This window comes from Magnolia sinica, chromosome 2 (genome assembly GCF_029962835.1).
Source record: "Magnolia sinica isolate HGM2019 chromosome 2, MsV1, whole genome shotgun sequence".
NCBI classification, from domain to species: domain Eukaryota; kingdom Viridiplantae; phylum Streptophyta; class Magnoliopsida; order Magnoliales; family Magnoliaceae; genus Magnolia; species Magnolia sinica.
Genome location: NC_080574.1, coordinates 81,587,008 through 81,598,513, shown reverse-complemented (window position 1 = coordinate 81,598,513; position 11,506 = coordinate 81,587,008). Strand labels below are relative to the sequence as shown.

The 11,506-nt window shown below is 39.9% G+C and overlaps 1 non-coding gene across 1 annotated transcript; it reads right to left on the bottom strand.

Annotated features, from left to right (window-relative positions):
- Positions 1 to 6,645: 6,645 nt before the first annotated feature.
- Positions 6,646 to 6,752, bottom strand: LOC131238092 (small nucleolar RNA R71). The gene has a single exon (XR_009167509.1). It is a non-coding gene; the product is annotated as a small nucleolar RNA R71 (small nucleolar RNA).
- Between the last annotated feature and the right edge of the window lie 4,754 nt (positions 6,753 to 11,506).

Genomic DNA, 11,506 nt, shown 5'->3' with positions numbered 1-11,506 from the left:
ATAATTAATTCAAATTGAACATACTAAGCTCAAATTTCAATTTAGAAAACCTACTTTTGTCGAGTGGTTTTGTGAATATGTCAGCAAGTCGAGTCTCAGTCAGAATATATTCCAAAGAAATTATCTTTTCTTCCGATAAGTCAAGAATGTAATGATATCTAATGTCAATGTGCTTGGTTCGTGAATGCTGGATTGGATTTTTTTTTATATTAATTGCACTAGAATTATCACAATATAAAACCATCGATTTCTGTGCAATTCTGTAATCACTTAACATTCTTTTCATCCATACAAGCAGAGTGCATGCATTACCAGCAGCAATGTATTTAGCCTTAGTGGTAGAGAGCGGTACGGAACTTTGTTTCTTACTCTGCCAAGAAACTAAACAGTTCCCAGCATTGAAACAACCACCACCGGTTAATTTCCTATCATCAACATTACTAGCCCGATCAGCATCAGTGTATCCAGCTAATTGAATACTAGTATCATGTGGATACCAAAGACCCAAATTAGCTGTACTTGCGACATATCGTATAATCCGCTTAACAATAGTTAAATGTGACTCTTTAGGGTCAAATTGATATCTAGCGCAAATTCCTACGCTAAATGCAATATTAGGTCGGCTTGCAGTTAAATATAACAAACTACCTATCATACTGCGATATACTTTAGAATCCACTTTCTTACCTGTAAGTCCTTTGAGAGTTTTAAAGTCCTACTCATATGAGTATCAAAAGTTTTTCCATTCTCAAATCCAAACTTTTTAACCAAGTTCAGAGCATATTTAGTTTGAGAGATGAAGAAACCATCAGGTTGTCGTTTAACTTGCAACCCTAGGAAATAATTCAATTCTCCAACCATGCTCATTCGAACTTAGATTTCATAAGATCAACAAACTCAACAGTCATGTTAGTACAGGTAGATCCATAAATAATATCATCAACATAAATCTGTACAATTAAAATGTGATCATTATGTTTCTTTACAAATAAAGTTTTATCAACACTTCCCATTATAAAGTTATGACTTAGTAAAAACTTAGTCAATTTTTCATACCATGCCCTGAGAGCTTGTTTTAAACCATAGAGAGCCTTTTTTAGGTGATAGACATGATCAGTATTCTTAGGGTCTTCAAAACCCATTAGTTGTTCAACATATACTTCTTCATGCAAATCACCATTTAAAAAAGCACTCTTTACATCCATTTGATAAATTTTAAACTTTCTAAAGCAATCAATTAATATAAATAGTCTGATTGATTCAAGACGAGCTACTAGGGCAAAGGTTTCATCATAATCAATGCCTTCAATTTGATTGTACACTTGTCCAACCAGTGTAGCCTTGTTTCAAATTATATTACCAAGTTCATCAGACTTATTTTTAAAAATCCACTTAGTTTCGATAATATGTTTATCTTTTGGCTTAGGAACTAAGTACCAAACATCATTTCTTACAACTTGATTAAGCTCTTCTTGCATCGCAACCATCCAGTTTTCATCAGTAAGAACTTCTTTTACGTTAACCGGTTCTACCTGGGATGTAAAGTACACGTAGTTACACAAATTTTCTAGTTGTCTACGAGTGCACACACCAGTGAGAGGGTTTCCAAGAATCTGATTAGTTGGATGATCATTAACAGTTCTCAGTTCAGAATTTTTTTTGACTTGATGAAGAATCTGGTTTATCAATTAGAAGTACTTCATCATTATCTGAACTTGAGACAGGTGTATTCAAGTGATCGTCAATGACCACATTAATGGATTCTTGAATAACACCGGTTCTCTTATTAAGAACCTGATACGCTCGACTATTCAGAGCATATCCTAAAAATATCCCTTCATCACTTTTGGTGTCGAACTTACCCAAATTTCCTCAGTCATGTAAAATATAGTACCTGCTGCCAAAAACTCGAAAGTATTTGACAGTAGGCTTCTTATCAAACCACATTCCATAAGCCATTTTACCATTTGATTTTCTAGTATAAACACGGTTAAGTATATAACATGCAGTATTTACAGATTCGGCCCAAAGATTTTTAGGGAGCTTCATAATGTTTAACATTACATTTGTCATTTCTTGAAGCACTCTATTTTTTCTTTCTACTATACCATTTTATTGTGGTGTTTTAGGAGCAGAGAATTCATGTGATATTCCCTGATCACTAAAAAATTTCTCAAAACCACTATTCTTAAATTCTGATCCATGATCACTACGAGTCTTACAGACTTGTGTCTCTTTGTCAGTTTGGATACGTTTAGGTACCCTTTTAACTTCATCAAGAGTTTCTGATTTATCTCTTAAGAAGACTACCTAAGTATATCTGGTAAAGTCATTAAAGATTACCAGAATGTACTTTTTACAACTTTGACTCTTCGTTCTAGTTAGTCCAATAAGATCCATATGGAGGAGTTCAAGTAGTTTAGATGTGGCATTGGAGTCCACTTTTTATGAGAGCTCCTAATTTGCTTGCCAATCTGCAATTCGCCACATATTTTATCTATTTTCTATTTTTTGGGTAAGCCTCTTACTAACTCTCTTTTGCTCAATCTATATAAGTTGTGGTAGTGTACATGTCTAAGGTGTTTATGCCATAATTCGGTTTCATCAGTATGGAGTATCTAACACGATAAATTAGATGAGGTAGAGTCACTTACAATATAGCAGTTTTTAGAAGTTCTACGACCAATTAATATTACAGAACCATTTTTATTTAAAATTTCACACCCATGGTTAGAAAATTTTACGCTATGATTTTTATCGCATATTTGAGAAATGCTTAATAAGTTGTGTTTTAAACCTTCTACATATAAAACATTCTCAAATAAAGGGAGGTTAGAAAGTTGAACAGTACCTTAGCCAATTGTTAAGGGTCAAATATTGCATATCAGACCCTATTATTACCTGGGTTTTCAAACATGATACTGTTTAACGGCCCGATTTAAAACGTGTTTGTGTTGCAGGGCGTGTTTACGAGTCTAGACTGGGAAAAATGTACTAAAAGCATGAATTTGGCAGTCTGAAATCACCAAGGCAAGCGACGGACCCCAGGAGACCAAGATCGACGGATGTGCATGCCAAGGATTCAAGAAAATCAAGAAATTGGAGCTTAAGTGGCCCAAAAGACGTCCAAAATGCAAGATCACAGGGTTCTCGCCATCCGATCAGCTCAAAACTTTATACATGGCCTAAGGGTCATAAATTAACCGTACACGTAAATTTTCATCCATTGGATTGCTGTGGAAGGGGCCCAACGGATAGATCAGCCCACAATTTACTGATCTGGGACCCACCTGATCTCTGGATACTCCTCATCTTCGGTCTCAACGCCTTAAATCATGAGAAGAACAAGATGGATGGTGTGGATTTCTCATAATCATCATACAGTGTACATAGTACACTTTTTGCACTAAGACTGCATGGTAACACAGGGACGTCTCTCTCTTCAATTTAAACACGTACAGCGTACTGGCGCCGTCTGCCGGTTCCTCTCAGTGGGGCCTATTCCTCCCCCAAATAACTGATCGAGACCGTCCATTGTGTGCATAGGTGGGGTATTTACCTCACCAAGGTGGCCTCTTGAGGTCATGGAAGATGTTGCAGAATCCTAACCGTTAAATGCATAATGAACGACGGAGTAGAAGATACGGTGGGCCACACTAAAATCAAGAAAAAGTGCACGTTTCTTACTGGTTTTTCACCACGAGTCGAATGAACGGAGTGGATTTACTTTATGACAATGTTCATGGGCCCCACCGACTCTCAATCAAAAGACGGAACGTCTGTTTCTTCTGACGTGAAACAGGGGCGCCGTTCGATCTCTATGGGCCACCATCATGGTCCAAATGACTGATCCAGACAGTCCATGAGAATCACAAGGGCCATATCATTCATGCATAGGTGGCAAATTTCCAAAAGTCCCAGAGATCCATTCTTGATCGTCCAAAAGCAAGATGGACGGTGAAGGGATCTGATACAATGGGCCATGCAGAATTTTAAGAAAACCCACCCTTCCTGACCAGTTTTTGGTCAGGAATCCAATGAATGGGGTGGATTTCTCTAAAAACTATACTGTGAGCCCCACCAGCAGTATAGCGCTCGAACATGCGTGCCTCTGTTCACGCAATCCGAAAAATTCGGGACGCTGTGGGCCCCTGTGTTCTCCTGATCACTGTCGGATTGATTATCCAAACCATCCACATGCTTCAACAGATGGTCATAGCTCTAGCCAAGGTGTCAGAATCAACAAATATGTTGATTTCGCACCGCAAAATCAAATCAAACGGAGGCTGTTTTGCTGCGAAAAATAGGGACGTGCGTTCCTGGCTGTGTAAGGACTGTTTCCGCAACCTATTTCTGGTGGGACTCTACAGCAGCTCTTGGAGAACAGCTCTATAAGGAGGGAGATCGGTGGCTCTCGGTGCCAGGGTGGAGAAGGTTTTGAACGTGGAAAGGAAAACGGATCGGCTACTAGAGCGGGCGTGGTTGGAAAGGCAGAGGAAGGGCTAGGGATCGTGAGCAGAGGCTGGACAAGGCTCGTTTTTGGTACGATTGAAGGAAGGTGGAGGCAGGTGGCACATGAGCTGAGCTTGGTTTCCTTTCTTTTTTTCCTTTCTTCTTCTTCTTTTTAATTGGAATTTAGCCCATTCATGTGTGGCTAAACCTCTTAGCTAGGGCTAAGAGGTGAAGCTGTAGCGAGATGGGAGATACTGTTTCATGCGTTTAATTCATAAACTGAATTTGATATAGTTGATTATTAAAGGAATATTTTTCTTAGTCTTTTATGGTCTGTTGTGACTGAAATTACAATGGGTTTACAATGGCTTTGAGTATTTCTTTTCCCTTTTTATGTTTATGAAGTCAGGAACCCCTGTTGTTCATCATTGTCCCTTGGGCATGGTAGGATGACAGTACCCTTCCTGATCCTCATATATTGTTGATTGGTTGGTAATTAGTTTAATTCTGTTGTTTACTTTGTCTCCTGGGCATGGCTTGGTGATGGAATCCATTCTAATTCATAGACCTTTCACCTCTTGAAAACTATATCAAAGGAAGTCTAGTTAAATTCCATGATTTCTGAAGCAGGCATAATTTCTCCCTGATCTCTACAAGTGGATCCTCTGAATCCCTAGTTTCTTCCTCTGAATTCCTTAATGTTTTAGATAATCATTCACAATTATTCCTTAAACTCTATTTGGTTTAGATCACATCTTGGTCTAGTTCTAGTTCTACTTGGTTTCAGATAACGTACAGGTATCAGTCCCTATGGATTCGACATCGGTCTTACCGAGTTTATTACTACATCACAACCCTACACTTGGGGAGCGAACGAGTTTTTGGCGCCGTTGCCGGGGACTGACGGTTACGATTATCTGAAATTAATTGGTTTTAGGATTAGTTTAAGATTAGGATTTTACTAACCTTAGTTTTTTATTTATTTTTATTTGAGTTCAAAACTAACTTGTTTCCTGTTTTATAAGATCTTGACATAAGTTTCTCAATTGGTAATTCCTTCCTAATCTCTCTACTTTTTCCTATTTTTAGAATTAGGGTTTAAATTTTAGAAATTTTCTAATTCTAGTATAATCCCTTCTGTAAGAAATAGTTTGTTTTTAGAAATTAGGTTATTTCTTTCCCTTTTTAGAAATTAACTTTCTATTTTTTTTCTAATTTTAACTCTTTTAAAATCTAATTTGTTTCCTAATTTATTTTTAGAATTTTTTTTTAGAAACTAACCTTCCTATTTTGTAGGCCTTTAAGATAGAAATTTCTGATTCGGTAAGCTCCTTCCCTACTTTCTATTTTTCAATTCTCTTTTAGTAATTTACTTTCTAGTTTAGGACTCTCCTAATTTATTTTAGAAAATTTCATTTTCTTTTAGGAATTCTTTCTTTTAGAAGCTAGTTCACTTCTATCTTTCTTTTAAAGGATTGTTCTTCTCTTTTTTAAAATCTAACTTATTTTATTTTATTTTGCAGGTTTTAACTCAGGACTCCAATTTGGTAATTTCTTTCCAACTCTCTCTTTCTTTCTAGATTTTCTTTTCCTTTCTTAGGATTAGGTTTTTAATTGAGGGCTGCGAGTGTTTTCATGCCCAAGTGGGCCCGTGACAACACTCGACGTCTCTTGACTGAAGGAGGATTGGTTGAGGGGTTGACTATCCATCGCAGGACTAGACACCACTCGAAATCCCCTGAGTTAAGTGAAGTTATGGCTGAAGACCAACCTCCTCTACTTCCACCCAGGGTGGAGGATACCCAAGATGAAAATGAGGTGCAACAGGCACCTCCGCCTCGTACTTTACGAGATTTTCTACAACCGGCGGGAGTGAGTACGCCCTCATGCATGATTTTTCCTGAAAACACAGGACAAATGGACATCAAGCCAGGAGTTATCCAACTCCTTCCCAAATTTCATGGACTTGAATCAGAAAGTCCATATTTACATTTGAAAGAGTTCGATGAGAATATAGCCACATTATGTTTTCCTAATGTATCTGAGGATACAATTAGGCTGAAACTCTTTCCTTTTTCCTTAAAAGAGAAAGCTAAGATGTGGTTACATTCACTGCGTCCTAGATCCATTGGCACATGGAACGACATGCAGAGGGAATTCATAAAAAAATTCTTCCCACATCATAAAACGATTACCCTCAGAAAAGCAATCATGAACTTTGCCCAAAAGGAAGATGAAACATTCTTCCAATGTTGGGAAAGGTTCAAAGATTTGGTCAGTTCATGCCCACAACACGGATTTGAAACGTGGCGCATTACAAATTTTTTTTTATGATGGGCTGACATCTTCCATGCGTCAAATGGTCGAGACAATGTGTAATGGAGAGTTCATTAATAAAGATGCCGACGAGGTATGGGATTACCTCGATAGTCTGGCTGAAAAAACACAATCTTGGGACTATTACCCAAAGTCGAATACCACGTCTGGGCCGACTCAATTAAAGGAGAAAGGTGGATTATATCTCTTGAAAGAAGAGGATGATCTCAAGTGTAAAGTGACTACGCTCATAAGGAAAGTTGAGGCCATGGAAGGAAAGAAGGATAAGGTCAATGAAATTGTTTGCGGCATTTGTGATTGCAACATTCACACAACTGAAAACTGCCCTACAATACCTGCCTTTCGAGGAGTGTTGAATGAACAAGCCAATGCCGTAAATAATTATCAAAGACCTTTTACTGGACCTAACTCCAATACATACAACCCTGGCTGGAAAAATCATCCAAACTTTAGTTGGAGGAATGGATAGACGGCTACTCCTCCAGGTTTCTTTAATCAAAATCCAAATCAAGTGAAACCTCAAGAGGAACCGGTTCAAAATCCCATACAAGAGCTGGCTCAGGCAATGCGGGGAATTACAGATTTTATGCAAAAGATAGATTCTCGTATGACGGTTATAGAAAAGGGGATGCTTCCTGCACAACCTCTCCCCAATCCTAAACCGCAGTACGAGATAATGATCCCAGCTCTTCAAATCAGATGGGGCATGCTAAATCCATCACCACTCTTTAGGAGTGGGAAGATCATTGATAAAACTCTTCCGGTTAGGCCCGAAAAGCCTCAAGAACCAGAAGAGGACAATAATGATGGATCCAGTGATGCCCCACAAAAAGTAGAACCGGAACTTCTACAGAAGCCAGTTGCTCCATTCCCCCAACGGTTGGTTTCACCAAAACCTCTCTCTAACTCTCAAGATATCCTAGAGGTGTTGAAACAAGTGAAAGTCAACATTCCTCTACTCGATGTCGTTAAACGGATACCTTCGTATGCCAAATTCCTGAAAGACTTATGCACGACCAAAAGACGGAAAATTATTCAAAAGAAAATCTTCTTGACTGAGAAAGTGAGTGCCATCCTGAACCAAGACGTGCCGCAGAAATTCAAGGATCCTGGTAGCCCAACCATATCATGTGTAATCGGGAACCACCGAATTGATCACGCACTTCTTGACTTAGGAGCGAGCGTCAATCTGATTCCCTATTCGGTATACAAACAGTTAGGTTTGGGTGAATTAAAACCCACCCTAACCACACTACAACTTGCTGATCGCTCTGTTCGTGTACCAAGAGGGATAATTGAGGATGTTTTAGTCCAGGTTGATAGATTTTACTACCCTGTAGATTTTATCATCCTGGACACCGAACCCATCAATAACATGAGCACTCAGATTCTCGTCATTCTTAGTCGCCCATTCCTTGCCACGTCAAATGCAATTATCAATTGCAGGAATGGTATCATGACTATGTCTTTTGGAAATTTGACATTGGAGTCAAACATTTTTTTCAATAACGGCAGCAACTCAGAGGATGATGACGATTTCCACGACATTAACATGATTGACTCTTTCGTGGAAGATACGACACCGCTGACCTTATCCTCCGACCATCTGGAGACATGCCTGGCCCACTCCCATGGTTTTGATGATGACATGATTAGGGAGACGTGTGCCTTGCTTGATACTGCACCGGTACTTAAAGTTAACCGCTGGAGGCCACAATTTGAAGAATTGCCACAAACCAATGTAGTGCCTCTACTGTCTAACCTCAAGCCGCCGAAGCTTGACCTAAAACCTTTGCCCTCTGATTTGAAATATGCCTATTTAGGTCAAGATGAGACATACCCGGTGGTGATCTCTGCCCACCTGGAGAAAGAACAGGAGAGTATGCTCATATCTACTGTCATTGAGCATAAAGGAGCCCTGGGATGGACGATAGCGGACCTCAAGGGAATCGATCCCTCGATTTGTACTCACCGCATATATCTTGAGGATAATGCAAAAACCGCTCGGCAACCACAAAGTAGACTAAATCCAAACATGAAGGAAGTGGTTAAGGCCGAGGTTCTTAAACTATTGGATGTGGGTATTATATACCCTATATCTGATAGTCAATGGGTGAGTCCAACTCAAGTGGTCCCTAAGAAGTCCGGAATCACCATCGTAGCCAATGCTAATAATGAACTCGTGCCAACTAGAGTCACTACTGGTTGGAGAATGTGCATTGACTACAGAAAGTTGAATACCGTCAAGAGAAAAGACCACTTTCCTTTACCATTCATTGATCAGATCCTGGAAATGTTAGCTAGTCATTCCTACTACAGTTTCCTTGACGGATATTAGGGCTACAACCAAATAGAGATAGCCCCTGAAGACCAGGAAAAGACCACATTTACATGTCCCTACGGCACCTTTGCCTATCGAAGGATGCCATTCGGACTATGTAATGCCCCTGCCACCTTTCAGCGATGTATGCTTAGTATCTTTTTTGATATGGTGGGGCAATATCTAGAGGTCTTCATGGACGATTTCTCTGTTTACGGTCCATCTTTCAGCAAGTGCTTGGAAAGTCTTAAATGTGTGTTGAAAAGATGTGAAGAAAAGAACTTGGTACTTAATTGGGAGAAGTGTCATTTCATGGTTCAGAAGGGAATTGTCCTTGGGCATATTATCTCGTCTAAGGGAATCAAGGTAGATAAGGCAAAAATCGATCTTATCTCTAACCTACCTCCGCCCAAGAACATCAGAGACGTGCGATCCTTCTTAGGACACGCAGGATTTTACATGCGATTCATAAAGGACTTTAGTCTCCTCTCTCGTCCTTTATCTACTCTTCTTCAAAAGGATGCTCCGTACGAGTGGACTGAGCAATGCCAGGAAGCTTTCACCAAGCTTAAGGGCACGTTAACCACTGCACCTATCATGCAGCCACCCGACTGGAGCCTTCCTTTTGAGCTTATGTGCGACGCTTCTGATTATGCTCTTGGGGTGGTCCTAGGCCAGAGAAAAGATAAGAGGCCCTACGTCATTCATTACGCAAGTAGAACTTTAAATTCTGCCCAGGTGAACTACTCGACTACGGAAAAGGAACTCTTAGCTGTAGTGTTCGCCTTGGACAAATTTAGGTCCTACTTGATCGGATCCAAGATCATTATCTACACAGATCATGCAGTACTTAAGTATCTTCTTTCTAAGAATGATTCTAAGCCCCGCCTGATACGATGGATCCTTCTACTCCAAGAATTCGATTTGGAAATTAAAGATAAAAAGGGAGTAGAAAACGTTGTGGCCGATCACCTTTCTCGCCTTAATACCTCTGATTCCCTTGAGACGCCCCATATCAACGACATGTTCCCTGATGAACAACTGTTCAGAGTCTCCTATTCACCTTGGTTCGCTGATATTGCTAATTATCTTGCTACAGGTGCCATACCGACACAGTGGACTGCGCAAGATAAGAAGAAATTTTTCACCGAGGTGTGCAATTTTTTCTGGGATGATCCTTATTTATTTAAATATTGCCCAGACCAAATCCTAAGGAGATGTGTACCAGACGATGAGCATCAGAGTGTCATCTCCTTCTGTCACTCACAGGCCTGTGGTGGTCACTTTTCTGCTAAAAAGACCACGGCCAAGATTCTGCAGTGTGGCTTTTACTGGCCCACTATGTTTAGGGACACTCATGAGTTTTGCAAAGCTTGTGAGCGTTGTCAGAAATTGGGAGCATTGTCCCATCGAAATATGATTCCTTTGAATCCCATCCTTATTATTGAAGCATTTGATTGCTGGGGCATCGATTTCATGGGACCATTCCCTCAATCGTTTGGAAATCTGTATATTTTGCTCGCCGTGGATTATGTCACTAAATGGGTTGAAGCGATTCCGTGTCGAACTAATGACCATCGCACGGTCATTAAATTCCTAAAAGAAAACATCCTTTCTCGATGTGGAATGCCTCGAGCCATCATTAGTGATGGGGGCTCACACTTTTGTAATAAACCATTTGAGAGCTTAATGAAGAAATACGGTATCTCTAATAAGGTGAGCACCCCGTACCACCCATAGACAAGTGGACAAGCCGAGATTTCTAATAGGAAAATTAAATACATTTTGGAAAAAACGGTTAACCCTGATCGTAAGGATTGGTCAATCCGATTGACCGATGCCTTATGGGCATACCGTACTGCCTTCAAAACCCCTATTGGAATGTCTCCCTTTAGACTGGTCTACGGGAAAGCTTGTCACTTGCTTGTGGAGCTAGAACATAAAGCGTACTGGGCGATCAAAAATCTTAATTTCAATCTGGACAACGCTGGCTCGCTACGCAAATTTCAATTGAATGAACTTGAGGAAATCCGGAATGATGCATATGATAATTCGAGAATTTACAAGGACAAGATGAAAGCATTTCATGACCAACACATTGTGCGAAAATCATTCACACCTGGTCAGAAGGTCCTTTTGTACAATTCTCGATTACATCTCTTTCTGGGTAAGCTTCGATCTCGTTGGACCGTCCCTTACATTGTTGTTACTGTTTTTCCTTATAGGGCCGTTGAGATAAGAGATCCCGACAATGGCAAGGAGTTTAAAGTCAATGGACATCGATTGAAACCATTTGTCGAGAAATTTGATTCAGAGGACATGTCCATGCCTCTGACTGATCCTGTTTACCAAGATTGATCTCCTAGTCTGATGGAGGTATAGGTAGGTTTCCTGTTT